At 45.4% G+C, this 27,854-nt stretch overlaps 1 protein-coding gene across 1 annotated transcript in view; it reads left to right on the forward strand.

Annotated features, from left to right (window-relative positions):
- Nucleotides 1-3,963: 3,963 nt before the first annotated feature.
- BNC2 (basonuclin zinc finger protein 2) overlaps nucleotides 3,964-27,854 on the forward strand; it is a 1,107,147-nt gene continuing 1,083,256 nt past the window's right edge. Inside the window, exon 1 of the mRNA XM_085634816.1 lies at nucleotides 3,964-4,098. The gene's annotated coding sequence lies outside the window, so the exon portion shown is untranslated. The remainder of the gene's footprint in view (nucleotides 4,099-27,854) is intronic.

A 27,854-nucleotide genomic window follows, 5' to 3' on the forward strand; every position in this document is an offset into this window, starting at 1 on the left:
GTTCAAAGAATTTGCTACACCCAGCACAGAGACAGAAGACATCTCCCCGTCACAAGACCTCTGCGACAACCTTGCCACCTTCTTCCACCGCAAGATCAGGGAGATCTACAACAGCTTCGCAACGCAAGACTCACCCACCCACCCACCCCACCCGAAACCACCACACCCAATGGTTCCAGCTCCTAGCAGACCTTGACCAACTGGACTACCCTCACCTCTGACAACACCCACAGGATCGTGAAGAGCATCCACTCCAGAGCCCTCTCAGATCCCTGCTCTTCCAACATCTTCAACAGAGCGGCACCTCCATTGCATCAGGACTCTGCTGCACGATCAACTGCTCCATCGAGTTCGCAACCTAGCCTGCAGACTGGATGCACGCAGAGATCAACCCCCTGTTGAAGAAACCCTTTGCCGACCGGATGGACCTCAAGACCTATAGACACATCTCTCTGCTCCCCTTCCTAGCCAAAGTTATTGAGAAAGCCATCAAAGCCCAACTCTCCAAGTTCCTCGAAACAAACAACATCTTGGACCTCTCCTAATTGGGCCTCTCCTAATTGGGTTTCAGAAGCATCCACAGCACTGAGACTGCTCTCCTCGCCGCTACAGGTGACATCCGCACCCTCCTTGACCGAGGCGAGACTGCTGCCCTCATCCTCTTAGACCTCTCAGCCGCCGTCGACACTGTCTACCACCACAAACTGTGCAGAGACTCAAAGATGCTGGCAACCGTAACAAAGCACTAGAATAGATCCGCTCCTTCCTCACTGGCTGAACGGAGAGTGCCAGACTTCCACCATTCAACTCAGAAATCACAGAGATCAGCTGCAGAGCGCCTCTGGGATCCTCCTTGAGCCCCACCCTCTTCAACATCTAGATGGCCCGCTTGCTGCCATCGTCAGAAGAAACTGACTCAAAATCGTCTCCAACGCCAATGACACCCAGCTGATTCTCTCCCTCACGGACAAACCCACTGCTGCCAAGAGCAACTTCCACAACCAGTGCTTAATTTGTAAAAAAATTAAGTGTCAGGGCCCTCATCAGGAGGCCACTACAGCCTACAACACCCATTGCCCATGCCAGCGCTATCAATGACAGTACCAAACCAGCTACTAACCATCACACTCCTACAGCTGTGACAATTCAGACAATTCCAGGCCCCCAAAGCTATAAGATTATCATGAGCGACAGGTATTGCTCATTTTTCACATATATTGAATTAGTAAACAACTGTTGTTGCACTTACTCTAAATCAGACAAACAGCCCACCATGTGGCAGACTGCCTTAAGTGCCAGTGCTGCCAATTAAGTGCTGGTGTTGAGCACCAGAAGCCACTGGTTCAAATTAAGCACTGTCCACAATGGGATGTTGGCAGTCGCCACCTGGATGAAGGACAGCTGCCTCAAGCTTAACTCAAACAAGACCGAAGTCCTCAACCTGGGCTTCTTCCCCTCTGCCTGGGATGACTCCTGGTAGGCCGCAGCACTCGGAATCCCCCACAGACCACGCACAAAACATTGACATCATCATGGATTCCTCGCTCTCAATGAACCACCAAATCAACGCCGTTTCATCCTCCTGCTTCCACATACTCCACCTCCTTCATAAGTTCTTCAAGTGGATCTCCACTAAGTCTTAGAAAATGGTCACCCATACGCTTGTCAACAGCAGATTCGACTACGGCAACGCACTCTATACAGGCCTCACCCAGAAACTCCAAAAATTACTGCAGACCTTCCCGAACGCCTCCGCCAGACTCTTCCTAAACATCCCACGCTGCACCCACATCACTGGCCACCTGAGAGACCTTCACTGGCTACCTGTCAACAAAAGAATCACCTACAAGCTTCTTATGCATGCCTACTAAGCCCTCCACAACGCTGGACCTGCATACCTCAACCACCGCCTCTCCTACTCTACCACCAGACATCTCTGCTCCACCCAACTGGCCCTGGCCACATCCCACAGATCCGCAAGACCACAGCTGGATGAAGATCCTTCTCCTACCTGGCCAAGAAAACCTGGACCTCCCTGCCTCTGCACTTCAGGCAATCACCATTGCTTCCGCAAGTTAGGAAGGTCCTCAAGAGACCTGGGTCTGACGGAACCGCATAACCCTCCCCCCACTCAGCACCTTGAACCCTCACAGGTGAGTAGTTGCACTTTACAAGATTACTGATTGATTGATTACAGGCCGGTGCTTCTCCTGTTGAGCTCCAAGAGTAGGCTATCAGCACCTGAGAGAGCAGCGGGAGGGTCTGTATAATTTTGCAGCTTCGGGTCTGTGGTCCTATCTTGTTTTACCACTCATGGGTACTTTCCCCTATTATTATAGGTTAGCAGAAGGAATGCATGTTGGATCTGACTGCCATACTGGTTCCAGGCTCACTCCCTGCTAGAACTCCAGGTAATCCCTGACACAGGAGCAAGATTGGGACATGTGTATGATCCCCACACAAGGTCATAACATGAATTTGAAGACCCTCTGGAGCATCCAATGCAAGGCTTACACTGTCCTGAATGGCTTTTTAACCTATTTGATTTATCATACTTGGCCACAAAAATGTGTCCAAGATTGTGCTTTCTTGTGACATAAAGTTATAAGGAAAAAGAAGTTGCCATTTTCAATTTGCAGAGGTTCCTGCTTGCAAACGATGAACAATTCCGTGGAAATAGTGGGTGCTCCTTGGCCCCGTTGAGCTTGCCAAGAACATTGTTTTGATTCGCCCATTGCAGGCAGCCTGCAGAGCGGCGGTTGCATTTCATTAAATACAACCCCCCCCCCCCTGCCGTTAGCAGCCAGGCAAAAGTTTATACGTGTTCTGATAAACCAGGGCTGCTTGTTTTTGTTGGTACATGTTAAATTATGGCGCAGATTATTATTACAACAGTTCGCGCGCGCTCTCTCTCTCTCTCTCTCTCTGATCTGGCTGTGAGGCGAAGCAGGGTGCGCAGGGCTTTTCCTCAATTTGTATCTGCGTAAATCACTGTCACTTCTAGCGTAAAGTGAGGTGGGGAGCTCGAAAACAATTGTATTATACACCCTGCTATTGTTAGCCCAATAACATATATTACTATCTAGACAACCCAAAATCTTATATATTCCATGTACTCACAAATACATATTTAAAGCCCCTCCCAAAGCCGTCACACCCCCGTGGAATCTGCGATGGTTCCATAAAATGCGCCAAGACCTGGGCTGAACCGTATTTTTTGTTCTGGTCTACGCGCAATGTTTAAACGCTGTGCGCGCGAGGGAAGTTTGCAGCTCGAGTTTTTTTTCTGTGTCTCCAGGGCAGGGTTTGTCGGATTGGCTCAGTGTCACACACAGATGTGACTCTTTACCCTGCAAGCCTACACCGTGACGGCTCAACACACACACATCTTAAAACATTCCTCGCATCCCAATCACGCGCAGACAAACTGGCCCCTCTTGGGCAAAAAAAAAAAAAAAACTGGAAGAAGAGGCAAAACTTCATTTTGTTCTCGTTCAATATTTGTTTAAGGTTTGTTTTCGTAGATTTTTAAGCAAGAAGGGAAGGAAAAGAGAGGAAAGGAGTCTGAGGGGTGACAAAATGTTAATTTAGGACAAACAGACATCACAGAACATGGTTGTACGAGGGTGTGAAGTGTATTATATAGCTGCGTGTGTCCCACCCCTAACAAAATTACACGGTATTCTTGTCTGATTTTGGAAAAACAAATATACACAAATAATTTGGAAGGGTACCGAATAGAAATTTCAGAAAACATGCAAAAAGTCAGGAATATTGCCAGAAGCAGGGAAGTGCTCCCCAGCAGAGCATGGTAAGGGGTAACAGGGGGGACTCTACCCTGGTGTCCGCACCCCTCTCCCTCTGTGCCTGCCTAACTGCTGCTGCAGCTTCCTGCATATTTCCTCTCCCTTCCGTGCCCGTGCCTCCGTTTTTTTTTTTCTTTTTTGGGAGGGCGTGTGAGAGAGACTGTTTGACTTGAATCACCTGGAGCACGGAGAGCGACCCCGAGGAGCGACAGGAGGGAAGGGGGGAGACAGGGGGGCCGAGGAGAGGAGCCCTGTCGCAGGAGGGGGCCGGGGCACAGCCTGGACAGATGAGGTGAGTGCAGACCTCCCTAGCCCTGGCTACCACTGTGAAACGTGGATGTTTGCAGGCACTCGTCCGTCGTCCCCCGGACAGCAGGCAGGACGCGTGGTGTTGTCGTCCCTTCGGCACAGAGCGGGGAGTGCGCAAAGTTTACCAAACTTGTTGCGCGGTTCTGGTGAGCCCCCCAGAGGGTGCTGGAAAAGGTGAGTTGGGGAATTTGGGGACTGCATGGAGCGGCTGCGTGTGCAGGGCGCTGTGCATGGCAGGGTGTGACAGGCTCCAGGGGCAGCTTCTGCAAAGCAGAAATCATTTTTTGCAGGCGGGCTGAGAGCCAAACGGTGAAACTGTGTCCCTGCTGATGAGGCGTTAGTGGCTGCAGCTGACCGGCTTTGTGGTTTTAGTGCGAGTTCTGTCCTTGTTTTTCATGCACTCAGTCACCTAAACACGTATTGTAATTTGGTGAGGACTCAAAGTTGCAAGGCACGTGATTTCATTGTATTGGTATATTTTTGTAGCGACGTTAAAGTTATACTTTGGTAGCAGTCGCCCCACTTGCCGACCAGGAATGTCTGCTGCCCTGAGCTAGGTGGCGGGAAGGCGAGTCCCAACGGAGTGGCGCGCCATAGCGCCTCGTTAACAACGCTGCTCCCCGCGGAGGCGCTAATGCGGAACGCACTGGCCACTGGAAACCTCCAGAGCTTGCTGTACCTGCAAAGACCAAGGTGCACGAGCCAAGACGGGGACCGGCGGTGCCCTCTCCTTGACCTTCTGTGCTCCGGTTCACCCCCTGCCCCAGCCCCGACCCTGTTGCAAGAGGTTCACTAAAGAATTGCTTCTTGCGTGACACTTCTGCTGATTGTTGGAAACACAGGGCGCGTTTATTCTTTTCAATTAAAAAATACTTCTCCTAGGTGCTTTAATTTTCCTGGAGAACCACTACACTCTTCTTGTGGCACTGCCGCTGTTTACTGCCCACCACCCATATGATAAGAGGAATTCATTTAAGGCAGCCATTAAAGTAAATGATGTCATTGTAGGTCTCAAAAACGCCATCAGCCTTTAGAGAATGCTTACTGATGTTTGTTAAAAGGGTGAGGGCTGGGCAAAGATAACTGGCTCTTCTGTACACTTGGTGACCCCTTTAACCTCCCACCTCACGTGTGAAGTAACCATCCTATGGAATCATTCTTAGACTGCTTCAGTCTAGGTAATGTCAGGAGGTGTGCTCGTCTGCTTTACCCAAGGCTGCCCCCTTTATTCGGCGTCTAAACACATTGCTTGTGCTGTTGTTTATTTTAGCTTTGCAGGGGCCGGAGACGGGGTCAGCACGCGTTTGCCACATTGCGGCCCTCGTTGCGCGAGCCCAGGGCCCGGCCACTGAGGGAGGGATGGTTTGAGGAGGGCGATGGCTTGCAGCTGGGCCCTCTCACATGACACGCCGCCCCGGCCCTTCACGGCCACCGTGAGCGCGATGGCGCATTGGCTTTCTTAAGTTAGTGCACGGATTACTTTTCCTCGGGATATTTTCTATAAGGTAACTTGTTGAGCACCTTCAAGGCACAGGATTGTGAAAAGGGACCTGATGATTAAAGAACAAAAAAAAAGACAAAGTGAGACTGTCCCTGACCTCCAGCCACATGATGCTCACCTGTCCCTCTGATGTGGCTTAACTCGTACTCGGGAAGGTCTTTGTATCCTTTCAGTTTTCCCCTCGTGTTGTTTGTTTCCATCTTGCCTGTGCTCCTTATAGTTTTTCTTTTCACTACCTTCATGCTCGCCTGCCCTCTGAGTTATATCTGACGCAGTTCTCGGTCGTTTATACATTTTCATTACTTGTCTCACATTTTATTTTCTTAATTTTCTGCAGTTTTGCCGATTGTTTACCTCATTCATGTTTTTTTTCTTTTTTGATTATTTTTCCTATGAGGTGTCTTAATTTCACTCTCTTGTCTTTTCTTTCACTTCTTTGGACCACCGTTCAGTCACTCCCTTAATATGTCTTCCGTTCAGTCTTCCATGTCTTTTCTTGCATTCTTTATTTTATTTAAGATTTAACTTCATTTCGACCCTTACCCTGCATCATATTTCCTACATTTTATAGTCATTTTCTCTATCACCTTGTTACTTTAATTCTTTTAATCTATAGTGTTCACTAAGTTGCTTGTCTTCTTTTTACTTCCATACCTCACATCCCTCACAGTTAAAACTTTTCATTCATTCCTTTTCCTTCGTGCCCTCGAGTTTCCTTTCTTTCCACCCCCAACGTATGTTTTTTACTTCTTACTTTTATTGATATTATAACCTTTTTTCTATCATCCACTATTTTACATTGTCATTCGTAATATCTGTTTCTTCTTTTACATCTTATTCCTTCTGGTCTCTAACTGCGAGTTTCTTTCAATCTCTTTCTCGTCTTCTATTTCTTTTATGTTGATTAGATTGTTTTTCTATCACTTACTTGTTTTTCTTTTCGCACACTCCCCTTGCCACTGTTTATGCCATTCTCTCTTTTACTCCTTAGTTTGCATTTGACACTATTAATCTGTGCGTTCCTAATCTTGTATTACTTTCACTCCCTTTGTTCATTTTCTTACCAGGCCTTGTCTTCACGCAGTTGCTAATTCCATATTCTCGCCCTATCTTCATTAAATTCTCGCCTCTCTTTCTCTCCTCGCTTAGCTTCTCTGCCATTTCCTGGCTTTTGTTGTCTGTCACTGTCTGACTTTGCCGTAACTTTCTATCTCCCCTTCTGTCTTACTTTCACTTTCAAACCTTACTAAGTCCCTTTCTTTTCTTTCACCCCTCTGGTCTTGTCGTTTCTTTCGCTCCTTAGCCTTGCCTTCCTTAGCTCCACCGCCTGGCTCTCTTTCCCTTCCTTTTCTCTAAATCTGCCTTGCGTTGTTTTTCTCTTTTACTCACTTTCTCTTGCTCGCTGCATCTTTTACTGCATTTCCTACACTCGTACAGCCATCGCTCTCCCATGCTCCCTGTAGCTGACGTACCTCGGTGTATGCATTGGATAACAGGATGTTTAGATGCAGTGAGCCACATAACGCACAGGTGCCAGTAAGGAAGGAGTGACCCTGGGCGCTGCAGCCTGCCGTGTCCAGGCCACGCGTTGTGGCTGTGTGTGTGGTGGTGGGGGGAGGGGATGGGTGCGCTGCTGACAGAGTGGAAAGTGATTTTGTGAGCAGGGTGGAATTGGCGAGGTCGTGAGTCGGTAGCGTAAGGGAAGACGATCCGTGTTTCTGAAGATTCCTCCCTCCCCACCCATGAAAAGGCCTGCATGCATGTGCCTCCGGAGACAAGAGGGTGGTATCACGCCGGACAGCTCGCCACCAAATGTCGGTCCAGGCCACCTGTCACTCGGGAAATTATGCATACTCCACTTCTGGAGGAGGGGACATGGCAGTCATGAAGACAGAACTTCATGTTTCTTTCGTGAACCTACAGAACATTTCTCTCCCCCGATGCACTTCGAAGCAAAATATGGGCAGCCGAGTAGTCGCAGTCTACAGCTGAACTACTCGTGACTGTCTGTAGAATTGCTCTCCGTGGCTACCACTCCTACTATTTCTCTCTTCTCCCTGTTCGACCTCTTTCTCTCTTTATTTCCTGTCTATCCCGCCTTTTTCGCCTTGCCTCTCCTCTCTTCGGTCGCTCTTCCACCCTCTCTCATTCATTATCTCCTTTTCTCCTCCCCTATCTTCACTTCTGTGTCTGTTTGCTGTTATCCCTGGTTTCTTTCATCCTGTTTTCTTCCGCCCTATGTGTGTGTGTGTGTGTGTGTGTGTGTGTATATATATATATATACACATACATACATCTCTCCTCGTCGCCATCCTCGCTTCTCTGCCAATCTCTTTCCTCTATCACGCTATTGCCTGTCCACCTCTGTTTCTCCACCACCCCTGCTCCCAGAATGTGGCCACTTTCTTTTCCTTCTCTGGTCTCCTCTTTCGCCTAATCTCTCACTGTCTTTCCATCTGCCTTTCTCCCTGTTTCAACCCTGCATTGCATCTCTGCCCACCTCTATCAATTTATTTTTTCATTGGCTTTTTACATTTTATGGCCTCAATCTCTGTGCCTCTCTCCAGACTGCCAACCCCTCGTTCTTCTATGTCTCACTCCCCACAGTCACTGCCTGCCTCGGCTTTTCGTTGCCAAAACACAGTTTGCTCTGGAGTATCCATTTCCAATCTCGCATCCAGCAACAGGCTGTACCAGAGTAACGTTTTATTAGAAATCACGCAGCAATTCGTTTAATCAAACCGTGGGGAAATGTGTCACTAGCTCAGCCATTTTAATTCCAGGCTGTGTGTTTATCCTGGCCCTATTCGTAACTTTTAACTGGCCTGTCCAGCTTCACGGAGGTCCCCCCCAAACAGCCCTTTCTTGCATTGGCTCAGGGGAGTTCGGGTACACACGCTACTTAATAAGCTATGAAGTGCACGTGCTCTCTGGAGGGCCTGCCTGCACTCTCTACCTACATCAGAAGGGGAGATGGCCTGTCTCACTCTATTTGCGTGGCATTCTCTGCCATCTCATTGGACACAATGCAGCACGGTTATCTACCTCTCACTCACTAGTGGACGACCCCGCCAAAGTGTACACGTTTCCCCTGCACATGGCACCCTGGTGTCAAACATTGCGTAGATGCCTTTAGAAGAAGTTAGACTGCCTGGGGTTCATCTGTCACAAACTGTGGTAGAGCAGAGCCCTACTGAGGATGTCACGGTTTCATCAGAAATGTAAACTCCCTGAGTTTACAGTCACAAACTCTGACTGCCAGTTTACTTACGTTGCCCAAGGAAGGTCGTCTATTTGGTGTTCTCAGGGGTGTCAGCATTTTCTACCTAATGCTGTAAGTACATAGAGAGGCCCCCCTCCGGACTCACTCAGTAGGTCTCGGGCGAGGGTACTGTGCTGACGGGGCTCTCTACAGCTCAGGTCCCCCTCTAGGCTGCGGGGGCCTTTGTTACCTCACTGTTTCTACCCCGACTGACCATGTCCTGGCCCTGCTTTTGCCATTCCTTGTCTCGGGGTCTTGAAGGCAGTGACATCAGCAGAACGTACCCTGGCCCTCAAGAGTCAAGAGTCCAGTTTACTTCTTGAGATTATCGTTTCTTGACTTTACAAGCAGCTCTGTTGCATGAGGGAGGGGGGTTGTGTGTGTGTGTCAACATGTGACATCACAAGAGGGAAACGGTTGTGTAATACAACTTCCTCTTCCAAAGGCGTTTCTGGTGAATTGACGTCCATTGCTTTCCAGTGACACATTACTCCATGGCGACCAGGCTTTGTTGTTAAGGGTCTTTACAGTGCAGCTCTACCACTCTGATATTAAGAATATTCCAAGAATGATTGCATTTTAAGTTGTATGCTTTCCACAGTAACATGGTGTCCCCACCTTGCTGCTGTCTCTCAGCCGTCCCATCACAAATTCTAGATCGTATTCCAGCAGCGCTAATCGACGTCTTCCATCTCCTTTAAACTTACCATGTAAACCAACCTTTCCCTCAGATAGACTGGACCTGAACCATGAAGTGCCTTGAAGGCAGTACAAAGGCCCTTGAAGACTATGCGCTTCTTCAAGCGTAGCCAATGCAATTTACTGATCGCTTTTGAGGCTGACCCAAATATAAGGACCTTCAAAAGAATCCAGGCTGCTGAGTTTTGCAGGATTTTCAGTTTGTTTTAAAGATTTTTTTGGGAGGTTTTAATTCAGACCATTACAATAGTCTACTCTGGATAAGACTAATGCAATAACAAAGCAAATCCAATGGCAGAAATTAAACACATTTCTTCACAATATGTAAGGAGAGAAAGGATGCAGAGATGATTTTATTGACTTGCTCTTTATATATTATTCTATCATCAAACAAGACACCATGGTTTTTAACCTTCTTAAGTGGTGTTGGAAGTGAGCCTAGCTAATCTGGCTACCATACAAGGGCCCAGAAAGAGGCATTTTTGCCAAACAGGATATCTTCTGTCTTAGAGGAATTCAGTTTAAATCAATTTTTGTCCATCCTTTTTCTCACAGCGCTCATGCAGTTCCGAAAAGTGTCGCTCATGTTGGGACCCTTGTTAGAGAGTGAAACCACAATCTTGGTCTCGTCAGCATGAGAAACTAACAACAGCCCAAAAGACTTGATTAAGGCTGCCAGGGGGATGACGTAAAGATTAAACAATGCCGGGCTCAGCGATGAGCCCTGCGGTACCCCACATAGTAGCGAAAAGGGCTCAGATGTAATATCTTCCAAGGAGACGGATTGAATATGGTCTGTAAGGAAAGAGCGCAGCAAGACTAGAGTTACACCCTCGATCCCTAAGCTTTGTAGCCGGTCAATCAGACGGTCATGATTGAACGTGTCAAATGTTGTGGATAGATCAAGTAGGATAAGGGCAGTATTGCCACCCTTATTCACTTAGGCCTTAATCTCCTCTGTGGCAACAATTAGCACCAACTCGGTGCTGTGACCATCTCCGAAGCCAAACTGAGTATCATCAGGCCTGTTGTGTATTCATGGCCTTCTCAACCAGCTTTGCCAGAAGGGAAAGCCTAGAGATAGGCCAATAGCTGTTTGGGTCCTGCTCATTTAGGTTAGATTACTTCAACAGTGGAAGAACAGTAGCTTCCTTCCACTGTTTTGGCAACACACCCGAAACTAAACATTGCATTAAAGCTCTTAGCCAGGTGAGAGGTCACTGATTCGGGAACTAGATGAAAGATCGCAGGTGGAGAAGGGTTCCCTTGAGATCCAGATTTCATCTTGGAAATGGCCAGTTTGACTTGATCCTCTGAGAGCGGAGCGAATTCAGTGAACACGATCCTATCAGAGATCACTGATCTGACCTCCTCGTGATCCTGGCTTTTGAAAACACTGGAGGAGCATCTATTAAAGATTACCTCCCCTTTCTGCTGGAAACAGATCGCCAGGGAATTGCAGAAAGCTTGACCACTTGCTGAAGAGTTTCGAGAAACGGGAGCGGAGAGTTTGATGACAGCTTGAAATAATGTCTTAGTCGAATTACTGGCTGACTTTATTTGCTTAGTAAAGAACGCACATTTTTCAGACAATAGGAGATTTTATGTACTGCGTAATGCAGTGTTTATATCTTTCTTTTTCTATCAGGTCAAAGGCTGTCCTCCAAACTTGCTCTTGTCTGTGACACCCTTGTTTTGTGACCCTGAGAATTTAATTAAGGCATGGTGCAGCAGGCTTGCTTCTCCTGACTCCTATGGTTATTGCGGGGGGGGTCAATTTATTAACCTCCAAATTCAACCAACCTGAAAATCTGCTGCTATTAAGTCAGTGTCTTTAGTTTCTTCTGGTTGGGAACCAGTGAGAAGAGAGTTCAAATCTGGGGCAAGAACCCTATGCCAGAAATTAGAGACAAAAGATTTCCTGACCATTTTAGCAGAAGTGGTTTAACAGGGGAGCTTGATCCCCAGAGTACTGCTCTGTGGCTTTACCAAATTAAGGGGAGTGTGGTGGGGCTGGTGAAAGTTGTTAGAGAACACTCCATCGAGTGTATGCCCAGCCAGGTGCGTTGGGCCCCCTACTAATCGGGCAAAACCAAAAAAACTTTATTGACCAAAAGTTCTGTTTCAGGGTCAAGGTGTTTCTCCGGATGGGAATTAAAGTCTCCTAATAGAATAAAGTCTGATTTAGACGGAGATGATTTCAAAAGTGATTCCATCGCATGAATAGACAGGCATCTGGTCCCCGCCAGATGGTAAATCAGGAGTCCATTAAAGGACTCCGTTTTGGTTAGTTCAACATTGAACAGGAGGGCTTCATACACAGCCGTCGAGGCTGGTGTAAAAACCACCTAGAATGAGTTGTGGTAAATAACCTCTATTCCTCCTCCCTCCTTATGGGGTCTATCCAATCTAAAGATAGTATAACCCATGGGCACCGCTCCTATAATCTCTGGGCCCGAGGTCTGGTCGGCCTAGGTTTCGGTGATGAAGATTAGATCTGCCTGATGCACATCTAGAAATTCCACGAATTCTAAATGGTGCTTTACCAGAGACCTAGCATAGATCAGCACGCAACTGACCCTTGCGTCCGACGCCATAACTTCGCTGGACCCTTTTGCTATCCCAATAGCCGATGGCTGTCCTACCCTTTACGTCCCATCTGAATAACTCTCATATTGCATACGTGGCCGAAGGACTGAATAGTATCTGATATTGTGGGGCTCAATGTGGGACAGTTGTGACCTTTACCTGGAGGTTTGAGCACTAAGAGTGAGTCTCCTGAATAGGTCTTCCGAGGTGCTTCATGTGGGCACAAACGGGGCAGGAGGACGGGCCATTGGGGTGGTCCAGGCATGGACTTCGGCGCATCCGCTATGCAGACATGCTCTATGATAGCCTAAATAGCCCATCATGGGAGGGGCGTGCCTGAGCACAGTGCTATGCATCACAGAATGAAGTAAAACAGATAGGGGAAAATAAAAACAAACTGGGGTCCACTAACCCCCTTCTCTGGTCACAGGCTCCCTTGCTAGGAGTAAAATTCTGGTAAAACAACCAAAAACAACTTAAAGGGGAGAAAATGAACTCCTGAGATGAGATTAAAAAGAGCTTACCCACAACTAGGATGGCATGGATCAGACGAAGTCAGGCAACTCCCGAAATGTCACTAGGTGCCTACAAGGGAATAAAATCTGCTCGCACAAACCTGATCACCGGCTGCGCGAACGCGCTCTATGAAGGCTTAAATAGCCTGTCCTGGAGAGGGGCGTATCCGGGGCATGCATGACCACAGTGCTATGCAGTGCAGAACGAAGTAAAGCAGGAAGGGGAAAATATAAATGAACTGTAAGCAATGACAAAGTTAGTAGGTTTGGCTTTTATGTAATGCATGTATACAGAGACACAGAGCATCCAGACTTGCAAGCACAGGTAGACCATGCACATATGCACGCAGACCAGCACCCCCACTACAGGTACCCATGCACACAGACCAATAAATAAACCAGTATCGAAGTGCACATACGAATAGTCTTACGCAGACCTGGGCAGAAGTTACAATGGAGTAGGTGGTGAGCACTGACATAAAGATCAGCATCATGTCAATCAAGGAATATAGTGTCTCATTTACCACCAGGCCCAGCTACCTCCTTGTAGATCAAGGGATAATATGTCCTTATTTTGACGCTAATATATTTTAAAATTGGTTGCCAACAATTTTAATACGGCAACCTCCGAAGACCAATGTTTTCACTGTCTGTGTTCGTTACTGGAACATCAAGGGGATGATGAAGAAATTTACTGGGAGAATGATGAAGAGATTTGCGGGAAGGATATGCGTAACACTGCTGGATTATATTGGATCCCCCTATTAACGAAAACAAGCATTGAAAGTATGCACCCTGGAACGCCCCCGTTGAGAGTAGGCTAATATCTTGCTGTACTTACCCTTTCCAATTAATGTCCGTTGGATTTTGACATACATTTCTAATATTGAGACTGGCTTCTTGCGACGTATGCTGCAAAGATCTGATACCATTCCTCAGTCATGGGTCTCTCCTGATGCGGTGAAATAGCTTTCCAACAGTTTTGCTGTTCTTTCATTATCCAGTCTGGACATTGACGTTATTGTTTGGCACAGTACATATAGACCAGTTGGAACCAGCATTTATTCTTGCTATTACTGGGAAATTCTTTCATCTGGCTCCCCATGTACAAATCCCCTATTTTTTAGTGACACTGTCTCTTTTTTTTTGGTAAAATATTTTTATTGCAAAAGCTATGTTCACTACATCAAAGTAATGATCAAAATCCAATGTGTCCAGAATTCCACCCGCTAGAAGGTGGGCTAATAATGGGGGATCTAGGGGCACACAAAATTAAGCAAATATATCAGTCATTAACCACTCATACACGCACTACATTACATAAGACCAGAGCTGCCTGGGAAATTGACGTGCCGACCTTGACCGATGATGATTGGACCGAGGACCTAGCTAGCCCCCGACATGCAGTGGTCTCTTCGAGACTCCTCCTTATACAATCTAAATATCTCCACCATATATACTATACAAGATCCCGGTTGTGGAAGATGGAAGTTATCCTGTCCCCCCCCCAGTGCCTCCGCTGTACAAAAGAGGAAGGTTCATTTCTCCATACAGTATGGAGCTGTGAGGTAATACAATCATTCTGGAGGAGGTTGGTGTCATTCTTGGTCCAGTTGCTGGCTTGGACCATTCCATTTGATACCACAGACTACTGCTCCTCCACAGCACAAAAGAGACTGGAGGAAATCGCTACAAACAGCACCTCCTGTTCCTGGGCCTCACACTGGCCAAAAGGGACATTGCCCAGAAGTGGAAGGCGTCCGCCCCACCGGGGCTAGGAGAGTGGTAAAAGCCCTTAGTCAAATGTATGGGTGCCAAAATTGTTGTTTTTCAAGCACGGGGATGCCCACAGAAGCATAGGAAGATTTGGTCCCGCCGGGCGACATATCGAGGGATTGCCTTGCACCCCCCGCGAGATACAGACCCCCCCAAAAGCCCTCAAGAGACACAATGCAATACAGTTGTACATCAGAGACAGATAATTCTAACCGCTCCCATCTGACATACCCTAAGATCATGCAATTCCGAACAGTTAGCTGGGTTCGGTGTGGATTGTTGATTGCCTGGCCTGGTGTTCTCCAGGCCAATTTTCTGTTGAAACCTAAAATCAGGTATGCAATGTCTTTTTCATTATATACATTGTACTTGTTGGGCTATGCCCATATCGTACCTATAAAAACAAATACAAATATTGTTGTTAAAAAATAAAATCCAATATGTGGGTTTCAGCATGGATGGTCCCGGTCTTAAAGAAACAATGGGACACCATCAGTGCTTTTTAAGTTCGGTCAGCATATTTGAGTGCACAGTAATCTTAAGGCACAAGGAAGTTTGGGAATGTGCATTTTTTTGAAGCATAAGGGAATTATAGAAATTGTCTAAATCATCAGAGCGGGAAGAAAGTATCTAGCCTATATTCTCAAATCCACCAGGTATTGCGGTACAAGGGCATACCGACAAACTAACCGGTATCTGACCAACAGTCATACGCAACTGGCTGATGTGCATCACTGGATTCTGATGATGTGCCCCGGTGATGCGCATGTAATGAGCATCACTAGGGCACCATGAGATGTGCAACCAAAGAGCGCAAGGTTATCTGCTTTTTGGTCACACTGGTGATGCGCCTAGGAGGAACATGGTTATGCTCCTTAAAAGAGACCTGGAAAATTGGTTCAGCATCTCGGGAAAAGCATGGCATTGCTTGTATCTGTCCTCACAGAGCGAAGCCAATACTTCATAGAGCCGAACACTCTAGTCTTTTAGAACCTCCCAGGGCTCTACCATGCCACCTCTCGTCTCAACCTATTTGTGCTTCCTTTAGGCCAACTGATCATAGAAATGGGGGCTCCATTGTCAGATGTATGTTGATGACTCTGTTCCTGGACGCTGCAAGCAACATTTCCAAAGTGATGGCCACATTGTGTGACATTTTTCTGGCCATCAGAACAGAATGAGCCTCAGTAGCCTTTGCTTTAAAGATTGAAAATACAGACGTTTTAGTCACAAGCAAAACCCCCTGTGTCTCATTGGACGTGCACTGACCCTCCCAATTGACTCGACTGACTGTCCAGGAGGAAGTGGTACAGAATCTGAATGTTGTCTTTCGCTGTTGGGTATCTGATGATGCATAGATTAAGTCCATTATGAAATCTGCATATTTCCACCTGTAATCGTTATCAAAAATCTGTCCCTTATTAACAATCCAATATTGTATGCTACTAACGCAGGTGACTGTAATATGCAGACTAGACCATTGTATGGCAGCGTAACTTACTGTTACTAACAGATCCATCCAACAGTTTGTTCTGACCCAAAACAGTCATCTGCATAATCTGTGGTTTGGGGGAAAAGGATAAAGTGTCCCAAATGAGAAGCCAGGGTCTTGGCTTACTATAGATCACCTGGTCGAACACACAGTAATCTGCTTGATTTGGAAAGCATTAAGTTGAATAGCCTCAAATTAATTGACAGACCTTTTCCAGCTCCACCATCATGCCCATCCTTTGCACTCCTGTACTAACTGTAAATTAGGCATTGCAAAATGCTTGTCCAAAATTGGTGGCAGTTCAGTGAAACTCACTGAAGCATAACTCTGTTTCCTCCTTTCCAAAGACCTAAACCTTGACACTAGCTTCTCCAGCTTTATGCATAAACAGAAGGGGGATGGGAGGACACTGCTTCACCTCCCAGCACATTCGCCCCTTAGCATCCTGGTAAATGCAGTTCAGTTTAAATGCTTACTTGAATCTTTGTAGAAGTGTTTCACCAAAGTTGGTGCAGGTTAGTGCTGTTAATCTCTAGACACGTGTTTCTGCATATTATCCTTCATCAGTAGAGATAAAAATAAAATTCAAATTAATCTGGGGTTGCTGAGAAAGCTGCCACAATCGTCTCAGGTCTCTGTACCTCTCCCTGGCGCACAGGTGCGTCTACAAGAGCTCATCAGCTCAGTGGCTCAAGAGAGCCTTTTTAAACAGAAGGGTGATGGGAGCACACTGCTTCACCTCCCAGCACAGTTCGCCCCTTAGCATCCTGGTAAATGCAGTTCAATTTAAATGCTTACTTGAATTTTTGTACAAGTGTTTCACCAAAGTTGGTGCAGGTTACTGCTCGTCAGCTCAGTGGCTCAAGGGAGCCTTTTTAACAGGAGGGTGATGGGCGCACACTGCTTCATTTACCACAATGCTAAGGGGCAAACTGCGGTGGGAGGTGAGGCAGTGTGCTCCCATCCTCCTTCTGTTTGAAAAGGCCCCCTTGAGCCACTGAGCCACCGAGCTTTTGGAGATGCACCTGTACACCAGAGAGAGGTACTGAGACCTGAGGGACTGTGGCAGCCTTCACAGCAATCCCAGATGATTTTTTTTTTTTTATCTCTACTGATGAAGGATAATATCCAGAAACACATGTCTAGAGATTTACAGCACTAACCTGCACCAACTTTGGTGAACCACTACAGCTAAAATTCAAGTAAGCAATCACTGTGAACTGCATTTACCACAATGCTAAGGGGCGAACTGTGCTGCTTTATGCATAACTTTATACAGCTCCCTCTTAAGTGGCAATCTTAATTAACGAGGTGACGTCAGACACCCCTCCCGAAAGTCTTCTTAATCGATTTCCTTTCTTCGAAACTATTTCCGTTCTGGATAATATTGCAATTCGTGTCATTTTCTGCCTTCTACTTCAATTTCAACATTGCCATGTTTTATAGTTCTGAACACTATGTTGTATCCTCCTTGTAACCCCTGTAGATTGTAATTACTTGATTTGTGTAGGTTTTATTGTTTGATGTGCCTAAAAACTGGACTCGCTGCATTTATATGTGCATTACAAATAGTAAACAATGCAAACAATATTACATGATACCCCTCAGAGACCAACGCTGTGATGGTCATCGTATGAGCACGTGTGCTGTATGTGAAGGGCAAACATTGGAGTCACAGGTTTTTGTGCATTTTGAGGAAAGTAGGGTGCTACACAATAAGGGCACATGATGATGTACCATGGGATACACCTCGATGTGCAGTAGGTGGGTACATGACCATGTCTTAGAGCTTTCAAGTTGTCCCTTTTGGTTCTGTTTCTTTGCCTTGTTCTTGCGTCTTGTAGTGTTTTTCCTAGAATATATACAGGGCTACATCTACTAGATGGCAACGAAAAAAGAACCATGATAAAAATTCTTCATACGCCTAATGTTTTGTAAGACAGAAAAAGGAATTTAGCTTTTAGTCTTAATTCACTTGAGGTGTTTGCTTAGGGATCCAAGACATATTTGTGGATTGATAATCTAAGAAACTCTATAGGTATCCTTGTCCATCGGTAAAACAAGGCATTACTCCAAGTTGCCCCATTGCCGGTGTTGCACGTTTAGCATGTCCTGGACATCCGTCCAGCAGCATTTTGTGTTACGGGATCTTTAACCGTAGACCCATGGATCTTTGAGCCTACACCCATCATGGTAAAAGCAAATTTCAGGTCCCAAATTCAATCTTCTGTTGGCTGAATGTGCCACATATGAAATGAGTCACACGCACTCGATACAAGACGCGGTCCAAGATAGTTGCGACATAACACGCAGTAAAGGTACGGCAGAATCCTTAGTCTTTTTTCTGCACACCAGGGTGCAGCTATAAGCGAGTGTGTTGCTGTATATGAGGTCAGAATGGTTGTGTGTGGTTTATTATATAGGAGTATATGACATCTCATTATCACTATTGTTTTATTGCGGTTTGTATAGCTTCTAAACAGATCTTGGTTTGAGATGTAATTTACACCTGTTGCATTAAAATGTGGAGTAATAGTCCACTTGCAATTATGAATAACCTGTGGTTTCATATAAAATGTTTTAAACTATGTATAACAAGACTATCTCTTCTTTTTGTACTAATCCAAATTAGCAATTAAAAATCTTTTTGTACAAAAAATATAATAAAAAAAATATGTAAATGATTGTGTTTATATGTATGATTTGATAAGTTCCATGATGGACAGCCCTTAGAGCTCTAGCCAGCCTACAAAGAAGTAATAAAGGTCATGAGGGAACAGTATCTAGTATTTCAAACATGAAATGAGCCACTTATGTTGATGATTTCAATTCTTTTTGTTTTGTTGCTTTCAAATATTGTCTGTTTTTTTCATGTCCTGCAATCTGAATGACAAATAAGTGCAGCTATAATTTCAATCATTTTCATTTATTGTGCTTATCGCAAAAAAAAAATAATAACCATGTTTGTAGTACCATGCAATAAATAGTTGTAATGGGATGGGTGAGTGACAGGAGACCCACCGGGCCTTTTTACAGTTAGCAGCACATTAACTGACTTGAATGACTTCTGCAAAGAATGACTTTCACATACTCTCCTTGGCCTCTCCGCTCTCAAAGGTTAACCTGCTCTGCAATGGTAGTGTGAGCCCTCAAAGCTCCTGCTTAGCAGCTCATGATGGCAGCAAGCAGTTAGGGCCTGGGGGGACAGGAACTTGATCTATCTACTGAGAATGCAGGTAGATCGCTGGATTACACATGTTCAAGAGTGTATTTCAGATTCATCCCCTCACACAGGCAAATTATCCATAGCACATGGACTGCGCATGCCTCCAGTAGCACAGCACATCTCCTAAATGGGTTTGTCAGGAGGCACTAATCGAAGAAGCCCTCCTACCCGATTGGAAGCTGGACACAGCAGCAAAGGGCATCTTAATGCCTCTGCCATCTTCTATGGGGGCTGAAGCATCACGTTTTTCAAGAAGCAGGGAAAAGGCTCGTGGCAAGACCGCTCTTGTACATTCCACTCCTGCTGCCGTATCTAAATTTCTTATTGAAGTGCAGGATTCCTGGCCTGCTAGTTCTTGGACCATCGCTGGATACCTGGTGTTGTACCTGACTCTCTCTGCAGGGTCACCCCCAAACCATTTGCCTTTACCCTACACATTTTTTAGACAGAATTCATTTTTGCTGGCCTTAGGACTCTGTGCACTTTACTATTGACAACTAGCGCTAAAGTGCTTGTGCTCTCTCCTTAAAACATGGTAGCATTGCTTTACACTCAATTGCTTTTTGCTGTGGTCTGGGCACTGAAGAAGTTAAGGCCATACCTGTTTGGTACTCACTTCCTGATTCAGACTGACCACAGGCCCATCAGGTGGCTTATGCCAATGAGTTGTGAGAATCCTAAACTGTTGAGGTGGTCCATTTCCCCACAGGGTATGGACTTCAAGGTGGAACACAGACCAGGGGTAGACCACTCTAATGCTGATGGTATATCCAGGCACACATGTTAGACCTGCCATCCTTAGGGTGCTGTTGCCCCAGACCTTTTTCCTTTTACCTCCTGCCTTTGCTGTTTTTTTTGTTGGCCATAGGACTCTGAGCACTTTACTACTGCTAACCAGTGCATGTGCTTCTCCTCTAAATATGATGACATTGGTGTATACATGATTGCCATATGTAATTTTCCTGTAAGTCCCTTGTAAAGTGGTACTAAATGTACCTAGGGTCTTTAAATTAAATGCCAATAGTGGACCTGCAGCACTGATTGTGCCACACACTTAAGTAGCCGGTTAAACATGCTGCAGACCTGCCATTTCAGCCTTTGTGTGCAGCTTTTAAACTAGCATTTTCGCCCTTGCAGCGTTGCAATATAAACCTTTTGCCAGGCCCAGACCTTCCTTTTCAATAAATACAAGTCACCCCTAGGGTAGGCCCTAAACAGCCCCCAGGGCAGAGTGCAATGTATTTAAAAAGTTGGATATGTACTTTTAAGTTTTAGATGTCCCGGTAGTGAAAAACTCTTAAATTAGTTTTTCACTACTGCAAGGCCTACCTCTCTGATAGAATAACTAACATTGAAGTTATCTTATTACACTTAATAGGCTGTATTTTCCAAATGGGAGCAGGTTCCCTGTACATGTTTGGTGTTTTTGGAATTGTAAGAAAAAAATCCTCTTTTATGGTAAAGTTGGATTTTAAACCACAGTTTTGAAAATGGCAATTTTAGAAAGTTGCCATTTTTTTGCCCTGGCCATTTGGTGCCTGTAGCCTGTCTCTGGGTCACACGACTGGGTGTAGCTGAGAGCTGAGCTTTGTGTATTTCTCCTAGATAGCCACACACAATAGAGAGCTTAGGTGTGTTTGAATGGGCCATCACTGGCAGGATGGAAGGGCAGAGCTGGGCACTTCCTACTTACACTTGAATAGGCTGTGTCCTGTCTCCACTCAAATGGCAGCACACCCCCTGTAGGTAGTGTGGAGCCAGGACAGGCAAGGGAGGAAGCCTGGGGACTTCAAAGGGAAACCTCTAGAAGCTTCTCCCATCTTCCACAGGAAGGATACCAGCTATAAATATTGGACCTCAGACACCACCTCTTTAGTTCACTTCTGGACCTGTAGATGCCCTGCCAGGAAGCTGGACTGCTATGCTGCTGAAAGAACTGCCACTCTGCTGAGCTACTACCTTGCTGGACTGCCCTGCTGCCTGCTTTTCTGGATGAGAAGGACTGGACCTGCATCTGGTGGACCCAGGACATCAAAGTGACTCCAAGGGCTAGTTGGCTGGTCTCCTGACTAGAGCCTCAGGGACAGAAGGCTGCTATAACGATTAACCCAGCACTGGGACTCTGCCATCTGTGTGTGCCACCCCAGTCCTTTGTCCCTTGGAAGGGGGCTTAAGGCGTTCTGCCCGCTCATCTGTGGGTCTAGCAGAACCAACGTATCTCCACTGCTCTGCAGCGCAAACCCAAGCAGACCGGACACATCGTCTCCACTATGAGGGTTTTCCCTACGAAAAGGACTCGACTTGGATCCACAGCCGCATCGGAACTGCCGCCTGTGCAAAGTTTTTTCGACACACACCACTGGCATTGCTCGTCCGTGGCAGATGGTTGTCATTTCACACCCTTGCAGCTCTTCGGAACTGGCATATCGTCTTGATTACACAATGCATCCGCAACTCTGGACTTTGCATCGCAAGCACTCATCCACTGGACCCTCGACGATGATGCAGGACCTCCCATCACAGCTTCACCTTTCGTCTGAACTGGTACATCATATCGGCTGCACAATGCATCCTCGGCATGGGACCTCGCAAATGCTCTGCAACCCTGGATTTAAGGAACTCTTGTTCAGTGTGCCTAACTGGGTCCCTGTAGCCGTCCCATGCTCAATCGCGGTCGGCCTGAACTTATGACCTTGTCCTGGTCCTGCGTGACCAGATATCCACAGTTGGCCCATTGTGGTTTTTTGCGCTCTTTCACTGGAATCTCTAAAATTGTATATCTCTGGTTCTACTAATTGGATTTTTGTCAGGTTGGTCTTGTTTTGTTACTTGTATACTTTACATATATGCTGACTGCTCTATGCCAAGCTACCAAAGGGTTGAGCACTGGTTAATTTAGGGTTTGCTGATGAATTCACCCCCAGAGAGGATAGTTTAAAAGTTTTGTCTTCTGAAATCTCCTATTTTGAGGACAAGGTTGCTAGCGGCGTGTACTTTCCATTGGTGCAGTGGCACCGGGCCCAGAGGCATGAGGGGGACAGTGAAACCTGATTATTGCTGTATTCCAGAGATCAAACAGCGGCTGGGGGTATGGGGGGCATTTAATTCCTTGCAATAGGGCCCATGATACACTGACTGCGTCCTGTTGGTCAGCCCTCGAAAGAGACGCTGTTCACCCGAGAAGGTCAATTTCTGTGCCAGGTATTTGGGGATTAGGAGCGATAAAGCTTTTTGTCTGATGGAGGCTCGTTTAAAGCTGCCCCCTGCTCCTATAGGGAGACATTAAGGTGTGCATCACATAGAGGACATGTGTATGAACTTTCTGTACCAGTGGGCAGCATGGTAGCTGCATGGAGGGGAGCTTTGAGGGGAGATTGATGCAATTTGGGAATATATGTCAGTAGGGAGTTTCTTAAACTAATCTTGATGAAACCAGAGGTTTGATTACTAACTTGAAATGAGGGTCTGGGATAAAATGTTTGATTTCACAGAGGGCTGTGACAAAAGAGCGAAACTCTGCTCCTGTAGCATGAAACTTGTCTTCCTCGCTGTCACTGAACCAAGTGCAAATGATCTTGAGTGCTATGTTGCCATGCTCGTTCACTACCCTTGGGGAACTAAGGTGCACCTATCCTCCCTATCCTATCAACTCTCTACTATATCTACCTCAGAACTTCAAGTCCTCACATTCCTCTGTCTATCAGATTATTTTATATAATGTTGATATATATTTTTATTTATGCTTTATGTAACTCGGGCACTTGCTGCTATTTTGCCTACATATCCCATTATATGCTGTTTGCCCTTTTTACCGTTACTATATATTTTTTTATCTATTCCCGAGGTACCTCTTGTTATTGTTCTTATTCTGTAAAGCGCTCTGATACCTTCGGGTCTAGTTTGTGATATGTAAAACTCACAAGTACATAAAGACAGCAATTCTACATACCACACCCAAGTCTCTTAGAGTTGATCCATCTTATAAAGGGTTCGGCTTATGAATACTGGAAGAGGCATTTATAAGCCTAACCATGAAAACATGTATTACTCCACTTTAGCAGGACTGAAATTGGGACAGCGGTAGTGTATATACTGGCTAAGCATGTGTCAGGGCCCTATAATGCCATCAAGTACTGCTGGTGATCTGAAGATCTGGTGATAAACCACAACATAGAACACTGAATAGTTTGTAATTATAACCAGAACACGGAGACAACATCATTGGACTATAATACGTGAATGAATGAATGAATGAATGAATACATTTATAAAGCGCACTATTGCCGAGGCATCTTGGCACTGAGCTGTAATGAGAGTGGTAACTGGTATGTAGTGAGCAGGATTAGGATGATATAGTTGGAAACAGCCAGGTTTTGATCATCCTTCTAAACAGAACTCTGTTAGGTAGTAGCCTGAATGAGATCGGCATTGTGTTCCAAAGTTTGGCTGCCCCGTAGGAAAGGGTTCTACCCCCCATCTAGCTCTACGGATATTTGGGACCTGAACTAGTCCTTTATTGGCCGACCTGAGTTCACTACACAGGATATGCCAGCGAAGTAGTTGCAGAAGGTCCAAGAACCCTCCTCCATACAGTGCCTTATGCACAAAGCAAAGCGCTTTGAATTCGATGCGCTTCTGGACCGGGAGTCAGTGGAGCTCCCTGAGACTGTTGGAGATGGGGTGGTATTTAGGGATGTCTAGAAGCAGCCGAGCAAGCAACATTTTGCAAGGCTTGAAGTTTCGACATTTGACCTTTGTCAATGCCTAGAAGTAGCACATTCCAATAGTCGATTCTGGAAAGGATCAGTGCTACTTCCACCATTTTGTGAAGGCATTGAGGAATGAAGGGTAAGACTTTAAGAAAAACCTTTACGAGGAAAAAACATGAGGAGGTCAGGGAATAATACTGGATAGCAAAGTTTAGTAGATCATCAAACAGAATACCTAGGTTTCCCATCTTCCTAGTGGCTTCAGGGCACCACCCGGACATTCGTTGGCCACCATGAGTGACTCCAAATGGATGGGCCTTTTCCGAATTCCACCACCTCGTTTTTTCGGTATTCACTTTAAGGAAATTGGAATGCATCCATTCAATGATGTGTTTCATACAATTGTGGAACCTTTTTGCCACTGTTTCTACATTTGAAGATATAGATATCACTATCTGTGTATCATCTGCATACGAGACCAGAGCAAAGCCATGTGCTTTGATCAATCTAGCCAGAGGAGTCGGGTGCTACCCAGTGTACATATATTTTAAATTACATTCTTTTTTTCAAGCATTTGAGGTAGTATAACTCTAATATACTGTAGTCAATCCCTTGCTTTCCATTGATTGAGACATGTAATTTATGAACATTTTGTAATTACCAGGAATTATTGAAAACTAAGTTGCTGGTATGAAGCCATTCCCATGGTTTTTTTGTTTACATCCATTTCTGTTTGTTCAACCCCAGTGGCCAAACGTGATGTACGTTTGCCAGTAATACTCCTGATTTATTTTCCTATGTTCACAGGAACTGCATCCTTCAGACCATTACCAGTTGTGTACCTTCTACCTGGAGCATTTGGCAAAATGAACCTCTTAAGCGCTGTTCAGCCAAAGGCCTTCATAATGTTACAATATGAAGCCACTTTGTGAACGAAGAGTTTGGAAACTAGTTCAAGTGGTGTAATTTCATGGCGTTTTTGTGGCCGAGATGCTACTGTTGTCATTGAATTCAGCGCGCGCGCTATGTCGTGAGAGGTCCCGCTCTTTTCCGTGTTCTGGTCTGGCCGCCATGCTGGACGAGTGCATCCGAGGGCAGTTCCTGCTTGTTAGGAGTAATTTGTTAGTCCGTGGTGGTGGTTTTATAGTTATTTCGTGGGACACGAAATGCCAAAGTGCGTGTTGGAACTGTATTATTTATAACATGCTAAGTGAATAATTCTCCAGCAGCTAATATCGGAGAAAAGATTAGACAATAAAAATTGCATTACCGATGCCCTTTGTAAATATTACGGTGGGCTAATGTGACAGCTACACGGTAGCACCAGCCGGCTGCAGGCATAATTAATTTAATCCAGATGTGCACCTCTGCCTGCTTGAGAAATCATTTGATTCCTGATTAGAGCGTTACATGAAAAAGCATGTTTGTAGGTGTGTGGGGCTTTCGAGAAATGACATTTCAGGTGAAGCATGAAATGGAGAAACACAATTATTATTTATTTGAAACAAAACATTTTCAGCAGTATCGCTTTTCAAAGGCTGGATCACAGTGTGCATGACGAGACACAACAGGGCAGGTTCTGAAAAAAAAAGTGACATGCACCGCATTGAAAACCGGTGTTAGGAGATGTTTTGGGAAACAACCAATTATCTGGCAGCTGACTTTCTTATTGGGTGGTGGTAATAGGGTAGTTCTTAATGGTGGGTGAGGAAGCCAGTATGTTTGAGCAAATATCATAAAGAAGACCATCATAGGGGAAAAGGAAACTGAAAAGTAGAACAAGTTTGTGTTGAATTAGCTTATTCTTAGAGAAGGGATTTCATTCAGTGATTGATGGCAATGAGATAGTGAGAGATTCTGATTTGGAGATGGGGTGAGGGTGAGGATATAAGACAAATGGTTATCGTGAGCTGAAATTAGAACATTGGGTACTTGTGTGAGGGCTGGCTCTGGCAAAAAGAGCGCGACAAAAAGGGAACTGGTTTGAGAATAAGTTGTGTAAAGAAGGTAAATATGTCAGCTTGTCGAATACCAGGAGCCTCATTGATTAAATATGAGAAGATTTCTGAGGGACAAATTTACGTACATACAAATTGATATTGTGTTTAAACGCAAGTATAAAATAGCTTTTCTCCTGATCTTGGCTGGCATGGCAGGAAACACTTTTGTATATCTGCCACAAAGAGCTCAAGCTTTTAATGTCAGGGATGAGTCGTGGTGTTCTAGCGAGCCAGGACCTTGTAATTTTCCCAGCCTAACAGGAGCAACTAGAAAAAGTATTGGGCTCTAGTCTGAGATCTGAAGAGCACGATAGTAAGAATTGTGACCTACCATTTATCCTTTGGTAAAAGACGCTGGGGCTCAGGTCCTATCTGTGATGGTGATTAGCCTAGGAATTAGATTATCGTGCCTTTTGAGCACCAGAAATCGGGTCCGCGTCTACACTGGAAGAAACAGTTTCTTCTGTTGTGGAACCTTCTGAGGATCCTTCTCTGACTATTCTGTGACCCATCAAATTTAGCATTTTTGGTTAGAAGGTATGCTGCTTCTGCCCAAGAGGCACCCTTACTCACTTAGGGGGTAGTGAGTGCACACTATATAGAGTGTTGCAACAGTGTTTTAATTGTAGTTCTAATGAATGTCCACAAATAATATAACAGCAGAGAATCATGTCTACTTTTGCTAATGAGTCTATACACGTGACTTTTAACATTTTTATTCAAGTTCTGCCACAGTTCCAATAACTTCATTGCTTGATCAGATACTCCCCTTGTTTTTTTTATTCTTGCTTTCCCTCCCAGACCTTTTAGATGGCCACATTCCTTCCAGTAGGGTTCTTTGTTGAGGTGGTTCACCACTGTTTTGCCATAGTATGCAGGAAAAGTAGTAAGATGCAGTGCATAGAATAGCTCTACTCCCTCCTTCACCAGCCACCTTTCTTGAGGAATGCTATTGATGAGAAACCTGGTTGCTGGTACTAGTTTGCTACAAACTGGAAATATCTTCATCTTGTAGGCATGCACTTTTTAAATGATGATTTCTGAATAGATTGAATGAGTCACCCGAGACTCTTTCCTCCGTGCAGTCCTTTTGGAGGGATTTTTCATCTTCCTTTTTTCAGGATCTTAAATATTCGTTGCATAAGGGTGGAAAGCGATAAGGGTCTTTGAAATACTCTCAAGGCATTGGAAAATGCCTGTTTCCAGTTAAAGAGAGGTGCATGATTGATGGGTTTGGGGAGACAGGGCCATGCTTTGGAAAAATCCTCCAGTGCCTAGAGGGTGTGAGTACCTGGTAGGTCATATGTGTTACAGGGGGAGTTAACGGCCCATTGAACTTGGATAAGCTTGGCTGTAGGAGTAAGGAAGGAGGTAAGATGACTATTGTAGGAGATGGGGGAGAGTTGTGAGTCATTGAATATGGTAAGGGTAATTCTGATAGGGGGTATTTTGAAGGGAAAGTAGGAGGCAACTTGCAGCCAAGACATTATAGTCCTGTGATTGGAAGAACAATGTGTTTTGTGTATGGCACAGCCAATGGATGTGGCTAAGGTGACAGAGTGGGGTCATGATAGGAAGATTATTTTTTTCCAGTTTAAAACCTTTAGTGCAAGCAGAGAGTCTCTCACTTATGTTTCCAGGCACTCAATTGGGTGTTGAAGTATGGGACTTCATCCATGTGCACTTACCCCTAAAACCTTTGTTTTGGTAGGCAAATTTGTGTTTTTGCATGCAGGTGGTTTGGTTTGTGGGGAGGGAAGCATGTGCATGGTGTCCTTAGCCTTAATGCAAATGTCAATGATAGCATTGCAACTAAAGGCCTGAGATTCTAACTGTTCAGTCATGAAGTGTTATTGCAAATGTGCAGGATGTTCCATAGGCAAATCAAGCTTGTTTATATGAAGACTTTGCATTTGCAGATATTGAGGCGCTGATGGATCTTTAGTCTGGACGAGGTAGGGAAATTTGGG

This window comes from Triturus cristatus, chromosome 2_1 (assembly GCF_964204655.1).
Source record: "Triturus cristatus chromosome 2_1, aTriCri1.1, whole genome shotgun sequence".
NCBI lineage: Eukaryota > Metazoa > Chordata > Amphibia > Caudata > Salamandridae > Triturus > Triturus cristatus.